Genomic DNA, 16,551 nt, shown 5'->3' on the forward strand with positions numbered 1-16,551 from the left:
TCAAATCATCTATTATAGCACCATACATTTCCCCTACGACCTTAGATACACATAGACAGTATCTTCTAGCGTGGCTTTATGATTGACAACTAAGCAGAATCCATGAAAATCTTTTACATGAACAATGCACAATAAAATGTTCTTGCAACGTGGACTACACATTGGGTTTGATTCTGAGCAACACAAGGGCCCCTTTTCCCCACTCTGGCAGTGTACAAGTGCCATAAATGGGAGAAAACAGCCATTTGAGAATGGCTGGAGTGCATTGCACTTCAGTATTCTCTGCTTCCCAGGGCTCATAGGGGACTATGAGAAGCAGAGCATAAGTGAGAGCAGCCCCAAGACTGATCTACCACATACTGGGGGATCGGCACAGCCACAGAGTATGGGAAATGCAAAGGTAGTTTAGGTCCCCAGTGCATAGCGGCAGGAAAAGTTTTTAAAGTAGAGAGAAGATAACTTATTATATAAAAGCTCCCATCTGATAAAGATAATCTAGCCCATTAAGACAATGAAAACTGTGGGAGTATAAGGGAAAGAAAAAAAATACTACAAGACGCTACCCAGCTTTATCTAAAGTTGTAGATGCCCCCATATTCAATTACATTATTTGAGAAATAGTTTGCTAATTTAGTTAAAGACTGCATCAAGGGACACATGCACAAGGGGTCAGAGTTAAGGTTGTGCCTCCAACCCTGATTTTGTCTGATTTTGGGGTGTTTAAACCATGCAGTCTCAATGTGCCCTTAGCACATTTGTTGTGTTTGGAATGATTATTATTTTACCATTGAGAATCTCCAGGTCAAATTTGGCACTTAGCAGCACCAACCCTGACTCTGGAGTGTGGTATCAAAGATGGCACAATATGGAATGGGGTCTCTGTGGGGAACTTGCTGATGTCCTGAGGTGCGGGGAGATTTGGGGATCAGCCTTCAGCACTGCACATCATTGATTTAGGTCATAATTTGGGTTCAGAGCTTCTTTGAAAATCTGGTCATCAGTGTCACCACATTTGAGGATCTGGCCCTCACCTAGGTGCCTCAATGGGAGCTGAGCATTTTTAAAAATTTGGCCCTACAAGGGAAATGACGTATGCCAATCTGGGGATTGTAATGGATAGTGGGGTGAATGAATAGCTGGAGCCATCCATCCATCCAGCTAACCATTCAAGGCATTTATAACTCTCAGTGGTGTGTATTCTGACAGACCCCTTATCGTCATGATGGGAAATCCCAAAAGGACATGGCCTCCTTGCAGATCAAGTGCCATCTAGATCTACCCTTTAAGAAGGCCACATCCCTGACTAATCATTATTTATTATTATTATATTACTGGGGGGCATGGATCAGTGTTCATATTGCACTCCCCATCAGTACCTAGCCCGAGCCAGGGACGCTAATGATCCAACCAACGGACCAAATTCAGTGATGAATCCTGGTCATGTGCACCTGAGGCACATTGCGTGCACATTAAGAGAAAGATTATATTATTTGTATTACAGTAAAGACTAGAGGCCATAGGTAGGGGTCTGGGCCCCATTGTGTGAGGTGCTGTACACACATATAAAGCAGAAATGGTCCCTGCTCCAAATTGCTCATTATCCTACCATGAGAGACAACTAACGTCCATGTCCACTGACATGAAAGAGTTAACAGCGGAGCTTCATGGCTCTTCCCACGCCTCATAAACCTTCCTGCTCACCCAAGAAATCATGACTTTTAATCCTCCATTTCCTCCCTTACCCGCTTTGCACCAACAGAAACCCTAGTACGTATCTGACCAGGCTGTGAGGCCTCCTCTGTCACATCGTGGGAGGATGTTCCTTCCTGACAAACCTTATTGAATTGCTCCTTCAGTCGAGGGGAGGAAGAATTGGCATCTCTGATTCTTGCTTTTAAGTGCCTCTCTCCTGTTGACATGAATGAGTATTTCATGCAGCCTGGCAGCCGTGTTACAGCAGAGTGGTTATGATTGTATTCAGAAGTAATTGGCGAAATAACAATTGACAGGAAGGTTTTTTGAGTATCACATTTCCTTTGTGTTCGGCGTTGCCTGCAATAAAAGCTCCATTAGCCCCTGAAGGATGGGAGATGGAGCGTTTTTCATGTACTGTAGTTTGGTCTGGACACACATTTCCAGTTTTAACGCCCTCTTCGATTTGTGAGCCGTTCAGGGGACATTGCGTTGTTCCTCAAGGGCTTGTCGGTGGTGTTTGTCTCATCAAGCGTCTATTCTCGGCTTACATATCTGCAGCATTTCTCATCTCTGCAATTTCTTCAGACTAGGAACAAATATCCCATCCCCTTATGTGGGGTGTCTTGTAGGAAACCTGGAATGGATGCTGTGGGGAGTGGCTATAGGCTTGTTCCAAGTGAATGGGAGCATTTCCGTGGGTCTTCAATGAGTTTCGGATCAGATTCTATAATTTGGTTGTTCCAAAGTCCAGGGCTGAAGTCCCACTGCCTCTTGACTTAAGTGCTGAGTGGGGATACTTTCCCGAGCCAGGGTCCAAATCAGGAATGTAAAGGGACTCTGCATGCCACGACCACTTGAGGTTTCTTGCTGGTGTGACAAAGTGGGACTGTTCTTAATGTTTCCTCTGAATACTGTGTGGGTGCCTCAGTTTCCCCTATGCATTTCTTAAGTCTCCAGTGTGCATAAATGGCTGACACTTTGTATCCTGGCAACAAATGGCTGGGGCCCTTCCCCCCCTGCAAGGGAATAGCTAAAAGTGTACAAAGAGATCAGGTGACCTCCTGGCCAGGGAAAGAGACAAAGGCCAGAAAGGAGGGGCTGGAGGGGGTTTCAGTTTGGAGCTGGCTGGGGATAGGAAGTGAGGGCAGACAGAGTTGTCTGCCTCGCTGGGCCCCAGAATGGACCCGGCTGAGGGGTCCGGTTCTCTGTACCTACAAGCTCTGTTTTAGACCATGTTCCTGTCATCTAATAAACCTCTGTTTTACTGGCTGGTTAAGAGTCACGTCGGACTGCGAAGCGAAGTGGGGGTGTGTGCAGGACCCTCTGGCTTCCCCAGGACTCCGCCTGGGTGGACTCACTGTGGGAAGTGCACGGAGGGGCATATGCTGAATGCTCCAAGGAGAGACCCAGGAAGGTGAAGCCGTGTGAGCTTCTTGCCCTGAAGACAGTCTGCTTCAAGGGAGAGGAGGCTTCCTAAAGTCCTGACTGGCTTTGTGGGGAGCAGTTCCAAAGCATCGCCCGGGGACTCCAGGACAGCTGGTAGCAGGGATCCAGCTCAGATCCTCCTGCTCCAAAAGCACAGGTCCCTGCCACTTGAGCATTGACAGTATAGGGCCTATGACTCGCAGCCAAGCAGTTCTGGTTCCGTATGGCCCAGCTGGGCTGTGAAGGGACTGTGAAGAACCTGGGATCACTAAGAAAAAAAAAATCAGTGACTGGCCCTAGTGCTAGGTTTGCATTGGTTACATCTTCAAGGCGCCTTGCAAGGAAAAGGACTTGACGCTTGTTTGGGTTTTTAATGGAAGCTTCTCCTTTACGTTCCTTAGGCCCACGAACTAGGATCACAGAGACCGGATCTGTTCTCAGTAGGGACTGAGTCTACACTAATGAAGTCTTTCCCTTGACTTCAACGGGGTTTAGATTTGTGTAGGAAGCACCAGGCCTTAGGACCAGGGAGCTGTGCATAGGCAAAGCCTGATTATTACTTGGCAATGATCAAGCTGGCAAGCGGAACTCTGATAGTGTGGAGCTCGCCGGACAGCAGAAGGCAGATACCTTAATGTAAAGGAAGTAAAGTGAAACGGGAACAAATGGCAGCCCAATTGCCTTTTAATGTTTCTTTTTTCAGCCTGAGAGAGGGGGCAGGGGGAGCAGAAGTGAGCAGGTGCCCAGTTCACCATCTCAACCATCTTTCTGTTTATGTAACTACGAGCGACCCCTTCTTACAATAAATAATAGAGAGAAAAGTAGTTTTCAGGGTGGATCCTGTGATTTATTATTATTAATGTGTCATTTGTACGCAGAGCGCACAAGGCACTTTTCAAATGAGTGACGCCAAGGTCCCTTTCCCACAGGGCGTGCAGCCAAACAGAGAACAGACACACAGGGTGGGGGGAGCTTCATTTGGGCTGACTTGGAACACAGGTATTCCTCTATGTGCACGGAGAACCGGGCACAAAAAGCCCCATCTGCTTCTGGGGTAAAGATGATGTTTTGACGGTGACTAACACAGATTGCCAGCACCATGCCCCCAAACAGCAACAACAAGAACAGACAGACGAGAAAGCATATGTGAGATTTTAATGTGTCTGAAATGTTTGTTGCCTGAGGGCCTGCAGACATGGACTGCCTTTAAAACCTCGCTGTTGGCTGATCTCATTTGCAAATACGAGTTCAGCTATCACCTCTTTGCCGAAGATGCCCCGTTCTACCTCGCTACTCCAGACTTGTCTCCTTCTGTTCAGACTAGAATCTCAAGCAGTTTCTCTGACATCTGCTTCTGGATGTCCAGCCATCAGTTTAAACTCAACATGACCAAAACACAGTTCTGAATCTCCCACACCCCACCACATGAGCCCTCCAGCCTCTGTGATATCACCACCATCCTGCCTGTCACTCAGACCTGTAATCTGGATGTCATTTTGGACTCTGCCCTCTTCCTGGGTCCTCACATCCAGGCTGTGTCTCAATCCTCCTCTTCTTCTTCCTGTGAGTCATCGCTAAGATTTGACATTTCCTCGCCATCCCCGCAGCCAAATCTCTCATCCAGGCCCTCATCATCTCTCATCTTGACTCCTGCAGCCACCTCCTCTCCAGCCTTGACAAATGCAGTCTTGCCCTCACATGCAAGCAAAGATCATTTTCCTGGCTTGTCATGGCACATCTCTTTGTCTCCTCAGCTCATTTTTAGAAAGAAAAGCAGGCTAGGCCCCCCGTCTAAGCTACATGAAGTGTACCACATATAATGCCACTGGGCTCAATGGAATCACTCATGATTTACATCAGTGGGAGTGGAAAATCAGGCCGAATTTTGTTTGCATTGCATTTTTGTCTCATGCAGATGAGTTGCCGTGTGCTATTTCTGCCACATGGGGGCGGTAGAAAGGCTTGATCTCAAGGAGGAAGCCATACCTAGCCAGCTCCATCCACACCGAACTGTAGGACAGTTTGTTACATGAAGTGAAACGAACATAATCCCAGGCTAGGTCTACACTGGGAGTGTGGGGGGGGTTGACCTAAGATGCGCAATTTCAGCTACGCGAATAGGGTAGCTGAAGTCGGCGTATCTTAGGTCGCTTTACCTGGCCATGAGGACGGCGGCGAGTCGACCGCTGCCGCTCCCCCATCGACTCCGCTTCCGCCTCTCGCCAAGGTGGAGTTCTGGAGTCGACGGCAGAGCAATCGGGGATCAATTTTATCGCGTCTATACTAGACACGATAAATCGATCCCCGATAGATAGATCACTACCCGCCAATCCGGCAGGTAGTGTAGACGTACCCTCAGTCTAACATTCTGGTGATGATGGAAGCCAATCCTGTGGCTGGATTTTATTTTCAAAGGGGTGATGAAGTATATTTTCTAACACAGGGGTAGGCAACCTATGGCACGGGCGCCAAAGGCGGCACACAAGCTGATTTTCAGTGGCACTCACACTGCCCGGGTCCTGGCCACCGGTCTGGGGGGCTCTGCATTTTAATTTAATTTGAAATGAAGCTTCTTAAACATTTTTAAATCCGTATTTACTTTACATACAACAATAATTTAGTTATATATTATAGACTTATAGAAAGAGACCTTCTAAAAACATTAAAATGCATTACTGGCACGCAAAACCTTAAATTAGAATGAATAAATGAAGACTCGGCACACCACTTCTGAAAGGTTGCCGAACCCTGTTCTAACATGTGTCGCTATGCCGGCTAGGATGCTGCACTAAGGAGGATGTAACCTCATGTGTAGGCATTAAGTGATGGTTAGGGTGACCAGACAGCAAATGTGAAAAATCAGGACGGGGGTTGGGGGTAATAGGAGCCTATATAAGAAAAAGACCCAAAAATCGGGACTGTCCCTATAAAATCGGGACATCTGGTCACTCTAACTGAGGTGCTACACTGGCCGGGAAATAATTTCGCTTTTTCTCACTTTCCATTACAGTAAAACTAAGTAGCCACATTATTTTTGTTCACGTCTTTCCCCTCTCCCAGTCAAGGATCAGAGACTAGCCCTACTGGAGCTAGGGCATTCGATGTATACGTGGGCTGACAGTCAGCAAGTACAGATTCCTACGTTGCCACTACCTATACGAACCTCATCCTAGAGCAGGGGTGGGCAAACTTTTTGGCCTGAGGGCCACATCGGGGAATAGAAATTGTGTGGCGGGCCATAAATGCTCACAAAATTGGGGTTAGGGTGTGGGAGGGGGTGAGGGCTCTGGCTGGGGATGCGGGCTCTGGGGTGGGGCTGGCGATGAGAGGTTTGGAGTGCAGGAGGGTCCTCCGGGCTGGGATCAAGGGGTTTGGCGAGCGGTAAGGGGATCAAAGCTGGGGCATGGGCTGAGGCTCAGGGGTGCAGGCTCAGAGTTGTGCTTACCTCAAGCGGCTTTCGGAAGCAGTGGCATGTCCCTTCTCCGGCTCCTAGGCGTGGAGCGGCACCCGACCCTCAGAGCGGGGCCATGCTGCGGCTTCCAGGAGCTGCGTGGTATGGCCCCCCAACCCGGCACTCTGGCTGGAGCTCACAGGCCGGCTTGAAACGGCTTGTGGGCCGGATCTGGCCTGCAGGCCGTAGTTTGCCCACCCCTGCCCTAGAGTATCACATGTTCGCACACCCACACATCCCAGCCTCTGGAGGCCCAGAGCTGTCTATGTGCCATCTCAGGATTCTCGGCAATAGGGGGGATCCTCAGTTGCCCTTTCGGGGTAGCTCTCTGGCTGCCCTAGAGCCAGGGCTCAGGAACGAGCCCCCCCATTTTCTTGGTGAATGACCACGTGGCCCTGCCATCCTAAATCCATGGAGCTGTTTCTAGGGCAGAAGTACTGGGAATTGCAAAGGCTAGATGTGAATCCAGATCAGGGCTTTCCAGAGCTGATGATTTGGTTTCTACTCACCTAATTGAATCAATCAGTTTCTTATATGCTCATCCCCACAGCAGTGAATCTAAGTGTCCAGGAGAAAATGAAGGGTTATATTATCCATATCAGATTCTGTTCTGTTCCTTAAGCTGCTACAGCTGCTGTAACTTGAAGAATCTCTTCCTCCTCGGGAATGACACTGGCCATGCTCCAGCCTTCGTCACTGAGTGGTGCAATGTATTTTTCACCTCTGCTAGAAGCCATCACTTTGATGTGCTCAGTGGCAAAGTGAGAAAACCTTGACTGTATCTGGGCCACATGGGCAGTACTCAAACAGTTAATAACAGGGTGGGAAGCCTCTCTAAACTCCACCGTATCTATTGCGAGCAGTTGAATTTTCTCCTGCTGCAAGGGGAGACACCGCAAACACTTTCTAGCATTTCTCGGATTTATGTATTTTACTTATGACCACAAGGGGACCTCCGTACACCAGCCATCTGCTCCTTCACATCAACATTCCACCTGCAGCCCTGCAATGGTAACACATGCACTGTACTCCTGATTATACACGGGCTGTGGTTAAGACTGAGGGGTCTTTATGAATCCGAGTGCAAATCCTTTGTTATGCTCCTTGGAAAATCCCACCTCGGGTTGAAAAAGAATCAGGACAGCAACATGTGAGAAGACGAAGACCCCAGCCGGGCAGGAAGATGTCGATTGAGCAGCGTGGCTGCTTCCTTCTCCGGTCGCTTGATCCAAAGCGGATGTGTGGCAGTGACTAAAATTTGCTTCTGATTATTCAGAGGTGCATTGTGCCCATGGCTGTGTCTACACATACGGCGGCGTGCAGGGTACAGACGCTGCATGTGTTGCTACACGGTGCAGTGAAAGGCCACTGTGGTGTGCAGCTATCGGCACAATGAAAGGCTGCACAGTGGGGAGGCAGCCGGACACGACACTGCTAAAAATAGCATGTAGATGGGGGTGGCACTGCTTGGGCATGGAGAGACCTCACATAAGGTACTCTGTTTACCTAAGCAGTGCTATTTATGGCCGTGCTAGCTGGAGGTGCAGTGTCGGTAATCTACATGCCGCCCAAATAGCCCGAGAGTGTCACTGTGACCTGCTGTTACTCACCCACTGTCTCTGTGCCCGGCTAGCCCGAACAAGCCCCAAAGCCGAGGGGCGGGGAAGGAATAAGCATGTAATTCTGGACTCCTGTGGTTCGCTTGACCCTGTGTGTTGCTGGCTGGTATTTGAAGTCACAAAGGGTAGAGGATGCAGGAAAAGAAAACCCTAGGTGATATTGCAGTCACCCCTTCTATCCAGCAGTCCCAAGGAGTCCTACAAACATGAATTCATTCCGCTTCCCAGTCTCTTTGGGTGCTAGCTTGGTATTCCTTTACTCAGCTCACACCAAGGCCCCGAGGGGTGGAGCGACCTGCTGAAGCCACACACTGAATCTGGGGTTCGGTTTAACCTCTCAAATGCAAGTGACTGTAAAACTGAATTGGGGAGGGGCAGGGAAGTTTGGTCCCTTTTCTTGAGGGATCTGTGCTTCTAAATATACACAATGCTGCCTCAATGCTAAAGGACAACAGTTCCAAACCCGGGACATGAAAGCTCCTGACAGCCAAGATTCTCAGAAGTGACCAGTGATTTGATGCCTCAATTTTTGGGCACGTACATTGCGATCCCTGGAAGGGGCCGGTTTTCTGCTCCCTGAAAATCAGACCCCTTGACCATGGCCTTAAATTGCTATTTAAGAGACTTAAGTAAGTGGCCTGATCTCCAGGGCTGTGGAGAACCTGTGAAGAACCTGAAGCTCCTCCCTGATTTCAACTAGCGTTTAGGGTGTCAGCAGTTCTAAAAATTAGATCACTTCATTAGGTGCCTAACTATGGATTTAGGAGCCTAACGTTCAACAAGCAAATTTTAAAAGCTGTGTTTGTAAATACTTTTGAACTGATTATAACATAATCCCACCATAAACTGGGACTCCCAACTCCAACAATAGACCAAGATCCTCTCAGGAGGCCCTGATCTGTCACTGGCCCTCTAAATAAACTGCTCAGCTAGGGAGTGAGAGAGCTGAACTCAGCCACTGGGTTGCTAGCTGTATCCCTCCATTGCCCTTTTGCTGTTGGAAAGTTTACACTTCCCTTCTTGAAATGGTGTTTGACTGGACTTCTGCTCTCAGTTAGCAGAGCTCGTTTCTGTTCTGCTCTAGTGGGCCAGATGTAATGATGGAGCAACTCTGCCTCAGTTTCTCCCACTGACCCGTGTCTTACTCCGGCATAGACGTGACCTGGCCCTCCAGTCAGACCCCTTTGCAGAGTTCAACTTCTTTTGATGCCGGAGTCCTTTGCCAAAGTCCAATAGAAATGTATTCTACACAATCAAATTGGATGCCTGGTTGGACTCAATTGGCCACTACCTTGTCCCAGTTATGCCTCTGCTGCTATAGACTGTCCTCCTACCTAACCACAGGCTTCTGTGCTTCAATCTAGCCCATAGCCCAGGGGCTGCCACACTCTTCCCCTAACTCAGGGGCTCAAGTAGGCTCCAGCTCCTCAGGGCTTCTGTCTCTAGTCAGGCTTCTAGCTCGTCTCTGGAAAAGCCCGTCTACTCTTCTCCCCTTCCTCCTCCCAACTGCTGGGCTTCCTATTTTTAAAATCCGGCACTGAGGCCTAACAGCTAGTGCATCCAGGGAGGTGCTGGTTGCAAGTTAACCCCTTCCAGACTAGGACAGGGTTTATATTCCCCGTCCCATGGGGTTAAAAAAAATAATCAAACACAGTTTTTGACAGAAGGATAATGCAAGAGTCTAACCTGAGGACAACTTTTCCATTATTGTTCAGAGGGGTGGAAAGGTTACACTGGGCTGGACACATCCGTGTTTATCATTTTCCACTTTAAGAGGTTCTGCTGATACACAATAGAAATGAACACGAGGAAGTACAAAGTTTATACTGGAATGTTCTGGCTATTGTGCATGGGCACACAAAAAAACGGATGGAACAGAAGCCACAAATCAGTGGATGGGAGGAGAATTTGGTGGGACACATCAGGACTCCTGCATACCCTTCAAAGCCCTCCAGATGCCCACTGGCTCGTGGCCTCTGTTCTATCAGGTTAATTTTTTGAAGGATGCCCTTTCACTTAGCTCACTTATTTGTCAGTTCCACTCAATCAATTTGCCAGGCTCAGCTTCATGCTAAGGAAGGCCCCATTTCCCCAAGGAGGCAACTTCCTCGAGGCAAAAAAGGGGTGGTGGTTTTTGGGAAGTAAAATCCAACATTCATGGCCTGGCTTTACTATACATTCAAAACTTTTACCCAGCGCTTTGCATGTGATCCTGGCAAACGTATTTAAAAAAAACCTCCCACTTGCTCAGCAGGTAGTTTTTCGTCAAGTGCTCCCACCAGCTGTGGGATGGACTGGTTAATCTTGAAAGAAGACATAGTTCCCCTTTTACAGGTTTCAGAGGGGTAGCCGTGTTAGTCTGTATCAGAAAAAACAACGAGGAGTCCTTGTGGCACCTTAGAGACTAACACATTTATTTGGGCATAAGCTTTCGTGGGCTAAAACTCACTTCATCAGTTGCCTGGAGAGAAAAATACAGTAAGTAATATATATATTACAGCACAGGAAAAGGTGGGCGTTGCCTTACCAAGTGGTGGGGGGGGTCAGTGCTAACGAGGCCAATTCAATCAAGGTGGAAGTGGCCTATTCTCAGCAGTTGACAAGAAGGGGTGAATATCAACAGAGGGAAAATTACTTGTGTCTGATGAAGTGGGTATTCACCCATGAAAGCTCATGCTCCAATACTTCTGTTGGTCTATAAGGTGCCACAGGACTCTTTGTCGCTTTTTACAGATGCAGACTAACACGGCTACCCCTCTGACACTTTACTTTTTGTAGTGCTAATGAGGCCAATTCAATCAAGGAGGACTTCACCCATTTTACAGCGTTCATGGAGACACCTCCACTCTCTGCAGTGAAGCCAGGACTCCATACACTGTACCTCTGTGTATAATGACCCGCTGTTCCCCCAGTGAGAATTTCAAGGATTAGAAATGTACCGCAGCAGCAGCTAACCACAAGAGAAAGAAATTTTTAAAAAGCCCCATGGATTGTTTTCAACAAAGGTGATAATAAAGTAGTAGAAGCAAAAGGAAGGAAGCAGTTCAACTAAACAGTGTTTGTTACATCCATGGGCACAGCCAGGCTCTAGTAGTCTAAAAGTTGCAATTATTAACGTATCAGAGAGAACTGGGGCTGAATCCAAAGCCTATTGAAATCAGCTGGAGTTTTTCCATTGACTTCAATGGGCTTTGGATCAGGCCCTTCCAGAGACTGCAGGTTTCTTACCACATGCTTAGCCCCTGGACTTGAGTAAGAACATTCACTTCCAAAATATTGGTTCTCTAACCAAAATATTCCATTGCAGACATGGTCTGTAGTGGAATATTATGTGGTTTCTTTGCTACTTTGCCCCACCTGGTCCGTAGGGGTATTGCATCATAAGCTCATAGTGCAGATACAATTTAAAAAACTCTACAAAGAAGCAAATGTGTTTCCAATTCCTTCTGCAAGATGTGGTGGCCACTGGACAAGCATAAAGGGTGCTATGACTGGACTACTCAGTACAAGGCTACTCTATGGACTACCCAATATACAGACCAGGCTTTTTCCGAGAAGATGAGACTAGATCCCATTCTTATACGTCACATATTTTATTCCACACAATCAGCCTCCCTGCACTGAGTCTCCAGCTGCACATCAGGGCCTCTTAGTGCAAGGTGTTGTACAGACAACAGCTGGGGATTATGTCACAAGACTATTCATAATTTACTCATTAATTCCGCCAGTGAAACCAATCTTATGTCTTGGGCAGTGTGACTAACTCATAAGTGCTAATTTATTTGGTGAATTTCACCTCTTTGCATGTTACTAGTTGGTCCATAGCAGTATATTTTAAGAGGACACAATCTCAAAGGTTGTGTGATAAAGTGGTCTGTCCCCTTTGAAGGCAATGAGGCACGCCAACCCCATTCCAAGGCATGGCGGGGGCTGTAGTGCCGTGCCATGATATGCCTGAAACAGGCTTTACATGGATAAGCCTTCTGATGAGTTTCCTGAACTTGCTGCTTCCAATCAGGCTGGAAATACTTTTGTTTATGATGCTGGCTGGGACCCAAACGTGCAGAGCCATAGGAGAGGTGACAGATGAGACCCATGTGTTCCGAATCTCAGCAAGGGTTCGACCCTTGACTCGGTTTGAGTCTGGGGCCAAGATTCTGCTGCAGGTTGCTGAGTTTTCAAACAATTTTTTCTACAAATGGGCCCAAACTGGAACAGTGGAGCCAAACATTGAGGGCTCAGTTCCCTCTCCAAGCCCTTTGCACCACTGTGCTAGGACAACTGGGTCAGAAACAGGGGCAGCTCTAGGAATTGCGCCGCCCCAGGCAGGGTGGCACGCTGCGGGGGGCGCTCTGGTGGTCGCCGGTCCCACGGCTCCGGGTGGACCTCCCGCAGAGGTGCCTGTGGAGGGTCCACTGGTCCCACGGCTCTGGTGGACCTCCCACAGGCACGCCTGCGGATGCTCCACCAAAGCCGCGGGACCAGTGGACCCCCCGCAGGCACATCTGCAGGAGGTCCACCGGAGCCGCCTGCCGCCCTCCCGTGGCACGCCGCCCCAAGCATGCGCTTGGCGTGCTGGGGTCTGGTGCCGGCCCTGGTCAGAAAGCTGGTAGATCTCTCCAGGTGGGGTTCTCCCTGGTGTAAGCAAATCCCTGGGGGGCTGTGGTAAGGTGCTTCAGGGAAAGCCCTAATTAGCTCCTGCTATTCCAGCCCCAACCAGGGGAAATGAGTGGGAGCTGGGCCACTAGCTAGGATGGGCCTGGAAACTGGCGGCACCTACCAGCCTTGTTAACAGGGGCTAACAGCCTGGGAGGAAGTGAGTCCAGAGGGAAGGTGGGGTGGAGATGAAACCAAGGGGGGAAGAGTAGGCTGGCCAGGAGCCTACTATCCTGTTGCCACTGAGGCCTGTGCTAGGCCAAACTTGTAAATAATCTGAAAATAGTTGGAGCTTGGTGGTGGGGACCAGACACAGGAATAAAGAGTATGGGTGTTGCACCAACTTGAAGTGGTCCTGACTCATTGGGGAGCTGGGCCAGGAGGCTGACCCCAGCAGGGCATGGTGAGACCCCTTACAGGGGCACAGAGTCGCCATAGCCAGCCCCCTCATGGCCCCTGGGCAGGAGGCAAGGCTTGGGTAGGAAGGTTGCTTCCAGAGCCAACTGCACTTTGGCAATCTGCAGTAGGTGCACCGGCTCCTTAGGAGCCATACCCAGCCTGGAGTTGTTTAGAGCAACCCTGAGATTGGGCTATAGTACACTAGGGGCTGAAACGATGCCAGGATCACAGCTGCAAACTGCTCCTCCTCAGATACTCCCAGTGCGTGCCGGGTACTTTGGAGAATGGCAATTTGGGGAGGTTCAGCTCCTGGTCCAGATCCAACCCAAACATCCCAACTCAGGGCTCAAGCCAAACACAACCTCAGTTCTAACCAGCCCTGAACTTTGGCGTGGTTTACATTTGAATCGGGATCTAGACCCAAACACTGCAACTCAAATGTATCTGTCATTTCATCCCATTTGGTTCACTCCACCCCCTCGCCCCCATTTTGGGCCTGATTTTGAGCTGAGTCTGGTTTCACACTGACTTTGATGCCTTTGCTCCAGAAACTCTCCGCTAGATTGAAGAGGCGGCTACCCACAAGCTGTAGCCTAGACCAGACTCTGGGCAGTTTTCCTGGGCTACAGAACAAGGTAAAGTTTGATTCATCAGCACAGCTTGAACCTTCCATCAGAATTGTACCTCAGTGAAAATTCCGCCTGTCACAGAGTCGGTTGCTATGACACTTTGTGGATCTGCTTAAGAGGCGCAACTGAGGCAAGAATAACCTAAATTTTGCCTTGTGACAAGTTCAAGCTTTGTCACAAGAATGCTTCATGTTGGCCATGAATATGTATGCTGATCACGAGCTAGACGCTCTGTTCATCCAATGGCAATGGAGGCTATGATGGCTCCTTTGGGATGACCCTGAGGTCATTGCCTCCTTTAAAGTGATAGTTTAAAAATATAAAAGCTATTTGGTAGCCCGCTGTGCACATGCTACCTATAGCAATGATAATACCTTGCATTTGCATTTAAGCTTAGAGATGTGAAATAGCTGAGGTGACAAATTGAAGCAGTCAGTTTGGGAGGAAATCCTTCCTACTAGGAGCCGAATGATTTCTCCAAAACTAAAGGAAGGCTGGGTTAGTTTTCCTTCCCATGTAAAGAAGTCAAGCTGGGCAAAATCAGACAGGTTGAGGGCATGGTAATATCCCTCTTATTGGCATGGGAAGGTTGGGTGGGGGGTAGAAGGAGAGTTGCCACTTACACAGGTGCCGACTTTCCAATGTACTCCCGGCTCTGCCCCAGGCCCTGCCTCCACTCCACCCCTTCCCCCAAGGGCCCACCTCTACCCCACCTCTTTCCACCCCCACCCCATGTCTTCCCGCTCCATTCCACCCCCTCCCCAAGCGCACCCTGTCCTCGCTCCTCCTCCTCAGACCCTCCTCTGCACACCGTGAAACAGCTGATCGTGACGGGACGTACAGGGAGGGAGGGAGAGGCACTGATCTGTGGGGTCGCCAGTGGACAGGAGGTGCTGGGGGAGGGAGGAGTGGCTGATAGGGGGGCTGCCGATGGGTGCTCAGCACCTACCATTTTTTCCCTGTGGGTGCTCCAGCCCCAGAGCACCCACAGAGTAGGTGCCTATGCACTATTCAGTGCTCTCCGCCAGCGCCCTTCAAGCACTCTTGGAGGCGTTCTGTTGCCCCCTGGCTGGCCACTGCATGCCACCTCTCCACCCTGTAGGATGTGAGTGGCAGACCTGGGAAGCTGGAGGAGAGATCCTCAGCTGGTGTGAATTGTCATATCTCCATCCCTCCAGCAGAGGGTGTACCCAGGGATGTTCATGATAATGATTTGCATTGCAGTAATGGCTAGAAACCTCAGTCAGAGACCCAACCCTATTGTGCGAGGCACTGTAAACACATGTAATGAAAAGATGGCTCTAACAGGTTGGCTTGCCCCAGGGATGTGGAGCCTCGGGCTAAGCCAACCGTGATTACAGGATAAGTCCCACCTGAGTCAGGAAAATTCCTTCTGACGGGTAGCAGGTGGCTGCAGTAAGGTGGGACTGAACTGACAGACAGACGGATGAAACTTCAGGTAATAAGAAAGGCTCCTACAGGGAAGAGCTTGATACCAGAGGGTACTTTGGAGGCCAGAGCCAAAAAACGGAGACTCCAGCCAAGGAGGGCCTGGGAGTTGCCTGCCAAAGCAGGAAAACTCTCAGGCAAGAAGGCCTGGGGGTAGGGTGAATTCCAGCAGGCTCCAACAGAAAAACCTGGGAGGAGGGATCTCCCTACAGACAGCCCAAGGAGGAAAAGTCTGTGAGTGACCAACAAGAGGATAAAACTGATGGTCTGTGTTTTGAGACTCTGCATTTTGTTTTGGAGCTTTATTTCTGTCACTGCACTTGGACCCCTGAGAAGGGGTGGCGAATGGATGAGAAAAGTCAGTGTAAGAGAAGTGACGTGACAATGACTTGAACGTACTAGGTGTACAATGGGGTTTGGGGTTTATCCGAAGATGCAGAGCGAGTGAAGGACCCGCCGCCGCTGCAGACTCGGAGTGCCACCCGGTGAGTACAAGCGCCGCAGCGGGTGGTGCCTTTTTTTATGTCCGCTCCCCCGCTTTACCCCAGGCTCCCTGAATCCTCTGGGTGGCTCTGCCTCACAGCCCTTTTATAGGGCCAGCTGTGGCCTGATTGGGGTGTGGCCCCAGCTGTGGCTGCTTCCCCAATCACCCTAGCCTTTCACAGCCACAGCCCTCTCCAGGGCTGCTTTTAACCCTTGTTCTTCAGGAGTGGGGCAGCTGCCCCACTCCACCCTGACTTAGCTATGCATGCATCGTAATGGGGTTTTATATTGGGTGTGCGTGTATTTTAAGGAAGAGAGGGAACTTTAGGGCTTGTTCTAGTGCAGGGGTCGGCAACCTTTCAGAAGTGGTGTGCCGAGTCTTCATTCATTCGCTGTAATTTAAGGTTTTGCGTGCCGATAATATATTTTAACGTTCTCAGAAGGTCTCTTTCTATAAGTCGATACTATATAACTAAACTATTGTTGTATGTAAAGTAAATAAGGTTTTAAAAATGTTTAAGAAGCTTCATTTAAAATTAAATAAAATGCAGAGCCCCCCGGACCGGTGGCCAGGACCCAGGCAGTGTGAGTGCCGCTGAAAATCAGCTCGTGTGCCGCCTTCGGCACCCGTGCCATAGGTTGCCTCCCCCTGTTCTAGTGCCTGCCTCCTTGCCGCAGTTACAACTCCCATTGCAGTTTCTCCTTCTTTTCCTACAGAACTATTATTATCTTTATTATAGTGATA

Source organism: Mauremys mutica, chromosome 7 (assembly GCF_020497125.1).
Source record: "Mauremys mutica isolate MM-2020 ecotype Southern chromosome 7, ASM2049712v1, whole genome shotgun sequence".
Classification (NCBI taxonomy): Eukaryota; Metazoa; Chordata; order Testudines; family Geoemydidae; genus Mauremys; species Mauremys mutica.